The sequence below is a fragment of the Lolium perenne genome, chromosome 3, assembly GCF_019359855.2.
Source record: "Lolium perenne isolate Kyuss_39 chromosome 3, Kyuss_2.0, whole genome shotgun sequence".
Classification (NCBI taxonomy): Eukaryota; Viridiplantae; Streptophyta; class Magnoliopsida; order Poales; family Poaceae; genus Lolium; species Lolium perenne.
In genome coordinates this window covers 140,088,175-140,098,280 of record NC_067246.2, presented here as the reverse complement: position 1 = coordinate 140,098,280, position 10,106 = coordinate 140,088,175, and the positions used below count along the sequence as shown (strand labels likewise).

At 42.6% G+C, this 10,106-nt stretch overlaps 1 pseudogene; it reads left to right on the top strand.

The window, feature by feature from the left end:
* Nucleotides 1-331: 331 nt before the first annotated feature.
* On the top strand, nucleotides 332-5,954 carry LOC127339660 (uncharacterized; annotated as a pseudogene).
* The last annotated feature ends 4,152 nt before the right edge of the window (nucleotides 5,955-10,106 follow it).

Sequence of the window (10,106 nt, the reverse complement as noted above, 5' to 3'; positions counted from 1 at the left end):
GTCCTCCTCCACAGCCCACACCACCGCGCTCACATCATTAGATAAAACCAAAAATCTATGCGGTGGAAAGGGGCAAGGCAGGCTGTTGGAGAGCGTTGACCTTGCCCGTACAGCGTCCTCGCAACTCCCCTCGTCCGGCCGGATCTCACGACCTCCCCGTCCCATCCCCTTGCCGCGATGGCCTCGGCCACCACGTCCTCCACGACGCCGTCCGCGGCCGAATCCACAATGCCCTGCCGCACTGCCTCCGCCGCGTGTCAGTCTCTCCTCTCTCTCCCAACCAGTCCCAACCCCTTCGCCGCGTCGCCGGGAGGAGGCTGGCGGCGGTGCCATGGAGAAGGGATTGTAGCGCCACCACCACCTGCTGGGCGGCGGGAAGATGAGGGGCGTGGCGGGGCTGATGGGCCTGCAGAAGCAGAACTCGTGGTCGCCCGACATCGAGCGGTACGAGGCCTGGGAGCGGCGCCGCCGCGGCCTGATGCGCCGGGCGCCCTCGTCGTCCTCGCTCAGCCGCGCACAGAGCGTCACCGACGACGACCTCAACGAGTTGGCGGCTGCCTCGATCTGGGCTTCGAGTTCGAGCCGCCCGCGGCCACTGGCTGCGCGGCGTGCGTCGAGGGCCGGACCCGGCTGGTCGAGACACTGCCCGCGCTCGACCTCTACTACGCCGTCGCCGTCAAGGGTGGCGTGCCCCCTCGACCAGCCCGTCTGCCTCGTCTCCATATTCACGCTGGGGAACGAATTTTCTGTCGATGGATACCATGGAGATGGGAGAGAGATGATAAGCGATGGGGTTGGGATGGGACAGAGAAAAAAAATTAGTCTGCTTTTGTTCTTACATGCCATCCAAAGGATAGCCCACGGTGGTGTCCCAGAATCATCATTGCATACGCCAAATATTCGCACGGTAACGGCAAAACTAACACCGTCGGACACGTGTACACCCGGTCACCAGGCTTCATCCGATGTGGCTAATGCGACCAAGTTACACCAAATTTTGGCACTATATGAAGTTCAGTCTGGACAGATGATTAACAAAAGTAAATCTTCGGAATTGTTTAGCAAGGGCACGAAGGATAACATGAAGCAAGTCATCCTGAATGTTTTGGATATCCCAAGAGAGTCAAGGAATGAAAGATACTTCCGCCCCCACGTGTGGTTTTGGTAATTGATGACAAACCCTATGGACTAATGTTTGCATTGAGTTATGTTTTTGTAGGAGTTTTTCATAGGCAATGCTTATGTTGGCTTCAAGGTTGCAATAAGAAGAAATTGATGAAGAATATGTCTTGAAGAGAAGAATATTAAGTAACCTCTCATGTGTACCTTCAAGACATCAACATGATGAAGAATGAAGAAATGAAGTGCAAGTTCAAGATAAACATCTATAAGAGATCATAGGCTTGAAGCTTGCCATTCTTATGGTGATCATGGATATGTGAAGACATGCCCAAAGAAGAGGCTCTCCCGTAGGAGTATGGGGGAGCAATTTGCAACTCTTCAACAAGCAAGTGTAATCAAGAAAGGTGTTCCATCTTGAGGTGGACAAGATCGTCTTCATCAACATCAAGTGTAATATGCACAAAGCAAAGGTAGGATCTTGATAGTTTGTTTCTTACCGGTCTTGTGTGTTAGTTGTGAGACCGGATTATAGGATAAATAGCCGTACTATCAACAGGGGCTCTCAAGTGAGTAACTTCATCGTATCGTTCGGAGAGAGCTCAAACCTTTGCATCATTGGCATCATCTTTCTTGGTTCTTATTTGGTTATTATCCATGAGTGGAATTAGATCTTGTATTAATCTCCATGACAAGCTCTAGTTCATCGAAAACGTTTTTCATATGCATTCTCTATTGCGTTTTCGATATTGGTGGTTTCACTGGTTTGTATTTTATAGATAGGTAAAACCTTTATTCGTTTGTTTCTATCTCACCTTGATAGACTATGATGTTTCTATGTATATTGTTGTAGAGCTCATTTTTGTGATTTCAACGAGCCCAAGATCATCGAAATCGGAGTCCGGATGCAAAAGTTCTTGAAGTTTTCGTACTGGAATATTTGGACATTTCACGGGGGCGGAAGTTCCGGTCTTCGTGGCCGGTACTACCGGTGGGGCGGTAGTACCGGTCAAGTTCCGTCCAAGTTCCGGGAAATGCTATTTTTGCTAGCAGGAATTATACCGGGAGCATCCCAGGGGAGCCCTACTTCACCTGGAAGTTGGCCGGTACTACCGGGGGGCGGTAGTACCGCCCCAAATGACCAGAAGTTTCGGTAATTATGAGTTTTGTGCATAACGGGCAGATTTCTCTTACCCTATTTAAGGGGGTCTTCTGCCCCAATGTTTTCTATCTGTTTGAGCTCGTTTTTCCCCCATTGTTGACCTTCTTTGAGCTTGCTATCTCCCTCTCCCTCCCATGAATCTTGCATCTATTTGAGAGAAATATAGAGGAGATCTAGATCTATATCTTCACCAATCAAATCCCTCTTTTTTTAGGGGAATCCACTAGTTCTAGATCTTGGGGAAATGTGGTGTTCATCCTCCTATATGTTCTTCCTCTCTTATTCCCCCAATAGCTTTTGTAGCTTTGTTGGGATTTGAAAGAGAAGTACTTGAGCATGTTTCTGGTGCTCCTGACATTGCGTTTGGTGCATCAGTTTGAGATTTCCACGGTGATTCGTGGAAGTGAAAGTGAGGAGCTTGTTACTCTTGGGTTCTTAGAACCCTAGACGTCTTTTAGGCATAATGTCTACGCACGCTTCTATTCGTGTAGACATTGTTGGGCCTCCAAGTGCAGATGTTTGTAGAACAACAGCAAGTTTCCCTTAAGTGGATCTCCCGAGGTTTATCGAACTCAAGGAGGTAGAGGTCAAAGATATCCCTCTCAAGCAACCCTGCAATTACGATACAAGAAGTCTCTTGTGTCCCCAACACACCCAATACACTTGTCAGATGTATAGGTGCACTAGTTCGGCGAAGAGATAGTGAAATACAAGTAATATGGATGATTATGAGTGGTAATTGCAATCTGAAATAAAAATGGCAGCAAGCAAACATGTAGCAGAACTGGTTGTAAACGGTGTTTCAATACTTGGAAACAAGGCCTAGGGATCATACTTTCACTAGTGGACACTTTCAACAATGATACCATAATTGAATACATAGATATCATCACTTCACTACGCTACTATGAACCACTCTCCGGTTTGATAATAAACACAAATTCATTGTGTAGGTATGCACAAGCATTCCTTAAAGTTCACATTCCCAATCTATGGACACCCCACGTTGTCACTTTGAGCATACAAAGATGGTACTAACTAGTCACCACAATTCATAAGTATTTCTATAAATTAAGCATAAGAAACAAACATGGTGTGCACATTGTCACCTTCACACCGTTGGACAAGGTGTCCCCGGAGATCACATAATAAAACCATTTGAGTAGCACAATAGTTGAAGAATAACATCTACTTATTCAACTAGATTACAAAGCTCATGATCACATAAAGATCATACATGGAGAGATAGATAGACCACATAGCTACCGGTAAAGCCCTCAGTGATTAGGACCTATCCCATCTATTGATACAACTGCCGTATCTACAACCACACAAATATAAGGACCAATCACTCGAGCTCGTGCCAAACAACTTAACTATCAGATACTTTCGTTTCTTGGAACTATTCCTCACATACATGAGAATATGATGCTGCCTAAATCAGATATGTTTGTTACTCTTAGGAATGATGTACCTAGCATGGTTGAGGAGGACAAGCATTGGAGCATGATCACACATGGAGGAGATGACAGCAAGCATTTGAGGATTGAAGAGGATGCCGCAAGTGGAGATTTCCGAACTTTGAAGCCACCATAAGAAGAGATGAAGACATGGACGAAATATAGAGTTCTTCACTTCATAATTTCGTCCATAGCATAATATGGTGCTGCGTCACCTTTAGTTTTGGACCAGGCCCATGTCATTTTCGCATGATTTAAGACATCCACTTTTTAGAGTCCGTATTGAAGGGGGGAAGGCCTTCTACGGTTTGGTTCGGCCACCATACGTATGGCTGGACGAAACTCCACATTTTTCTCCTTTAAATACCCCCATAGCCATCACGTTTAGACTCAGATTTTGATTTGATTAAAAGTTAGCAATTGCTGCAACTCTCGTGTACTTCTTTTGAGGCCAACGCCCAGAACAAGACCGACTATTCAGAATCCCACCTTATTCAATAAAGGTTTCATCTTTCATCCGCAATATTCTGATTGCAATATTAATTCTTACTTGTTCTCGATTTCAGGTAGGAATTAAGACCCTCGCTGGTCAGGTTGATCGTGCATCCGCAAGATCAGTAACTCCCAGAGATTGTCCTAGCGATTGCATTGGCGCACGAGCTTTGCACGTGTAGTCGGATCGTCAAGCACGAACTCCACCAAAAAATCGACGCTATCATACTCTCATCGAAAGATCGGACACCTTTGTCCTATCAAGTGGTATCAGATTTCAGGTTGCTCGGTGAGATTTTACTGTTTTCCTAGTGTAGATTGCATCTGCCATCATACCCATAAACCACGAGAAAGCCAAAAAAAATACAGTTAGGGTTTGGATCATATCGTCCCATAAACCCCCTGCCACGTCTTTGCATTGTCTTTTCAGTTTTGCATAGTTGAATTTGTGTCTGCATCTTCGTGTCGAGTTGCTGGTCTTAGTGTCTAGTTCCTTTAGAGTTTCGAGTTCTGGTCATATTAGTCACGCCGCCACCACTCGCACCATACGCAGATCACCGCCGCCATCGCCATATACAACTACCATATACACCTGCTGCATATTTCCGCCATTGCCATATACACCTGCCATGTACACCTGCCACATACTTCCGCCATCGCCATATACACCTGCCATATACTTCCGCCATCGTCATATACATCTACCATATACCCCGTTTCCTACCGCGACACAGATTGTTGCTGTTTCTCTGCCGCGACAGAGTCCGAGTAGAATTAGGTTTTATTGTTTTTCCTCCTTTGCTGTTGCCTTCTAATTTCGTCCGTGCTATAGAGAAAATTTCCGTGAGATAAATTTCGGCCGCCGGTAAATAACTGTGAAGGAAAGCAAAAAAAAGTCTGGAACCGCCTCCGAAAAAAATTCTGGCTACATTGGTTTTTCACCTTGGCGATCACTTTTCGCCACTGGCCGTTATAGAGATATTTTTTTGGCGCCTGCGCGCTTTCCGGAGCACTTTCGAAATTTCGACAAAATTGTTTTCTGAGGTTATACTGTTTTTAGACCTCGGGGATCAGTTTGAGACACTCGCCATCATAGTTATTTTTCGCATCTCGGGTCGCCACATCATCGCCACCTCATCGCTGCTAGTTGCTTGTGTGCCGCACAGTGACCTCGTTTGTGTTCTAGGCTCGCGTCTCTAGTACGGGCTAGCCTAGGACCAGCACAGTACCGTTGTTGAGCATACTTTCAATACTGCATCGCTGTTTTGACAATTGTTGTTTTGCTACCATATTAGCCTTCCTACAGCTCCACATATTGTCTCCACGTGCTTGGTGTTGACCCCTGGTAATCGCTTTGGCAATCTTTGGAGACGCTGATTCCCGCTGGTCGCCACATCGCCTTCCTACTGTTTGGTAAGAACTTGTAAGAGCTTCGTATTTTGCTTGACGGATTACGCGTGAACCACCATATTCCGTAGTTTGTAGGCATATACATTGTTGCTTGTTGCATACTAACCATGACAGGCACCGAGTCGGCGACCGTTGATCCGGATAAGATGACGAATGCAGAGATGCATGCTCACTTCTCCCATCTTTTGGGCGGGCATGCACAGGACGTGGACGCGCGCCTTGGTGATGTTGACGCCAAACTCACCGACGCGCTGGACAAGATCGATGGCCTCGAGGAAGCTTTCAACTCCAAGCTCGACGCCAAGTTCTAGGAGTTGTTGACTCGGTTACCGCAGCCTCGCGACAACGTGCGACGCCGTGCACGTTGCGTTCCTCGTGCGGACGTTCCTGCGGGTATCGCTCCTGCTGCTGCAGCCGCACCTGAAGCACTTTCTGATGGAGGATGCGAAGATTATGGAGGGGACGAGGACGAGCGGGTAGATGAGAATGTGTTGGACGGTGAGGAGGTCGAACAACCTGCACCTGGTCGTCCACGACAACTGAACTGCAACGCTCGCCCACCTCTACGACCGGTACGTGATGATGATCATGTTGCTAAACTGAAACTGAATATTCCGCCATTTGAGGGTAGATATAATCCTGATGCATACCTTACTTGGGAATTGGAAGTAGAGCAACGCTTTGCATGTTTACGCTATCCTAATTATGTCACATCACGAAATTTTGTAAATTTTGGAATGTCAAATAAAAATAAATTTAATGCTTGATTGTTTGAACTTGATTGAAAATTCAGAAAGAATTAAAACTTTTTGAAATTATTTAAAAGTATTTTCCAAAATGAGGTTTACAAGGACTTTTGGTTCAAAAGTATTTTTAAAATCAAGCATATCTTTGCTTTCAAGGTTTTCAAATCCTTAATGGATTTCTATTTAAGAAAATAAAACTATAGGAAGCTATATTTGTAAAATATTGCCAAAGTAGCAATTAGGCCAAGTGCGAATAATTATTAGTTTATTTTTACAAATGGATTTTAAACAGGTTCCTTGTTGTCCTAAAACACTATTTTGATTTTTACAAATTTTTATAAACTTGTTTGGTATGCGTATATTGAAAATTATTCACACATAGCCATAATGGCATAGTAGTAATAAAATAATATAAAATAAAAATTTATAAAATTGAAGTCTTTATGTTACCCTATACTGAGCAATATAATTTTACAAACTCGTAGAAATTCGTTTCACTCAAATCAGAATTATGAAACTACTTTTATAAAAGAAACAAGTAAAAAGAAAAGGAAAAGGAAAAAAAAAGAAAAAAAAAAGTGGGCCGGCCAGCCGGACCGACCGGCCCAGCAAGCGGCCAGGCCAGGCCCACCCGGCCGACCGACCGAGCCAGCCGCCACCATGGATCGAACGGGGCAGAAAACAACCCTAATCCCGTGTTTGCCAAATCTATCTCCACTTAAACGCACTTTTCTTAAGCTACACAACTCCGAATTTAGATCCGTTTGTTTCTACGCGTTCGTAACTTCGAGGCCACCTTTTTCACCGACATATGGCTTATATAAACTCACCACCACGTCACGTCGCAGTTTCGTTTTCCCTTTGCTCGTCCCGAAAATCTAGGTCAACGAATCTTAACTCGTTGTTTTGACCACCCAAACCACCTCAAATCATTTCGGGCTCTACACGAAAGTTGTAGATCTCGTCGAGATCTTTCAATCCCAACCAATCTCATATCTTTTCGTTCTCCATACACGGGGAATTTCGCATCGCAAGCTGTCAGATCTCACAAAGAGAATCCTCAATTAGTTCGTGCTCGTTCCACGAAATTCAAATTGCTTTGGTGAGTATGTAGATCTGATCCTCCTCTATAACTTTCATGTTGAAAGTTTTTCGATTTGAAGTACCAATTTATCGCTCATTTACAGATCTATTTCGAGTCAACCGAAACCAAATCGAGTTTCAAAACGATTTCGAATCGTCATGACGTCAACACGGAAGTTGTTCCTCTCGTCAAGATATTTCAATTGCCGCAAGTCTCATCTTGTTTCGTTCATGGAGCAAGGAGAAAAACGTATTACAAAATTCAGATCTTATAAGGTATAACCCAGATCTAGTCAAACTCATTATTCCGTTGTGAAAAATAATTTGTGCGTTAGATAGATCTATTAATTCTATACAACTTTGATGTAGAAACTTTTTCCATCTGAGTAAATTTTTCTGTCAACCTTTATGACATCATCATAACATCAGCATAGTCAACTCAGTCTAGTCAAAGTCAAACTACAGTCAGAAGTACAGTCAGCAGTCAGCGGTACAGCCAGCAGTCCAGTCAGCGTCTCAGTCAAACTCGTTTTAAATTTAAATTTTAAATGTCGGATTATGTGTCTAACTTAGAAATTCATTATAAAATCATCCAGAGGTCCAAAATTTGCAAATTTTATATCGTTGGAAAGCTTTTAACCTGTAGGATCCAAATATGCAAGAATATTGTATATGTTATGTAATAGTTTTCGAATCATAATTCAAATGATTTAATTAATCCTTTTTCACTATAAAAATTATATCAAATAATCTACTGGTCCAAAATTAACAATTTTGTAGTCTCTGGAATCCTTAGAACATGTGGAACATCATGGAGTCAGAAAATATCAAAGTTGTTATGTGCACAAACTTGGTGTATTTAAATTCGTTTAAATCACTAATCTGATCATAACTTGAGTTTTAAAAATGATTTTGGAGTGAACTCAATTGCATAAAACTTGTTTTACAGTACTCCATCCAATAGTACCACTGTCCAAAATATTTGAATCACTTTGCAAATATTCAAATTCAAATATGAGAATTTGAGTATATATCCATTATCGATTTCTATAATCAATTTTCAACATGATTGTTCTGTGAAGATGAAACTTATGATCACATCCACACACCAATACCACTAGACACTCTATCTTGAATCAATATTGTGTCTATCCAAATTGTTTTTCATTCACTCCTTTAACTAATTTAAAACTATTCAACTTACAAGTGGGTAATTTGAGTAATTCCATATATCATTAGTTCATATCCAAGCCTATGTGTAACTCATACTATCTTAGTAAGTGCTGTTGGGGAGTGGCGTTTTGGCACCCGGGAGCATATGCTCCCGGTTTTTAAACTTCATTTTAAATGCACTTTTAAAATGTTGAAAAATTTGAACACAAAATTTAGTGGATACATCTCGAAATTTTACACGTTCATAAACTGGTTCCACAGAAAACCGTCATTTTGAGTGTCATATGTAAAAAAGACAAATTTTGTTGTAAAAAAAGGTTGTGTACGTCTGTACGAGACGTTTTGTTTATCTTTTTCACACAAGTCACAACAAATGTCCGTTTTTCGCAAGATTTGATGTGCGCACGTAAAATGTTGATACCTAAGCGAGAATTTTTTTGTTCGAATTTTTTTAACATTTCAATTTTTTTCCGGTAGCAGGGCATATGCTCCCATGTGCCGAATTGAATTTCTCTGTTGTCACACTTTACAAAATAATGTTTTGAGCTGCGCCAATTGAGACTCGTGTGATTTTATCACATGGATCATTCCATTTACCCATTCTTGAGTATCAAACAACATTTGACCATAGGTTCTTATCAATAATTTTGTTCTAAGTACTTAACTTAGATAATCATGTTCTTTCCAGGTGTTTGACCCATCCGTTCAATATCTCCAACTCATATCTTGCAATCCATACCTCGTGCCATATCTTCTTTATCCAATGACTAAACCACAATGAATAACTACTTGTTATTTGCTTGGTTTGATTTTATTGTTGTTGAATGGTGTGTTTATGTTGTGTTATATTCTATGTTATAGTTTGTACGGAGAGACACGTATTTTGATTAAGAGAAGTGAACGCGTTTCGACTACCAAAAAGGCAAGTGACATTCAATTCCTACCTATTTTTATTATGCATTAGTGTTTTTCAACTAGTATGCATGGTAGGATTTTGTTTTCGAAAGTTATGCTATGTTTATCAATCCTAGTAGTGTGTAGCCACCATGAACCCTTGCTAGGATTCTTAGTTGCCTAGCAATAAAAAAATGCCACTGCTGTTTGATCATTTTGGATTGTGAGTATTGGGAATTAAAACTAACAACTCTAAATGAAACACCTGGGTGGATTGGTAATTGCTTGGTGGGCGGCTACTCAGGGCCACATTGTGGTTGTCATCGCCTGAGGGTGCGCAAATGTTGAGTGGCTACTCAGGGCCACATTGTGGTTGTCATCGCCTGAGGGTGCACTTGTGAATGACCACTCAGGATTAAAGAGATTATTATGTCGTCCATGTTTTAGATAGCTTCCAGTGCAACCACAATACAATATGGGCTCTGTCTTGGCTAAGTAGGTAGTGGGAAACCTCGCCTAGGGTACCGCCAGTGGGGGGAATCTGGGTACGGGCGGATCCGTTAGGTA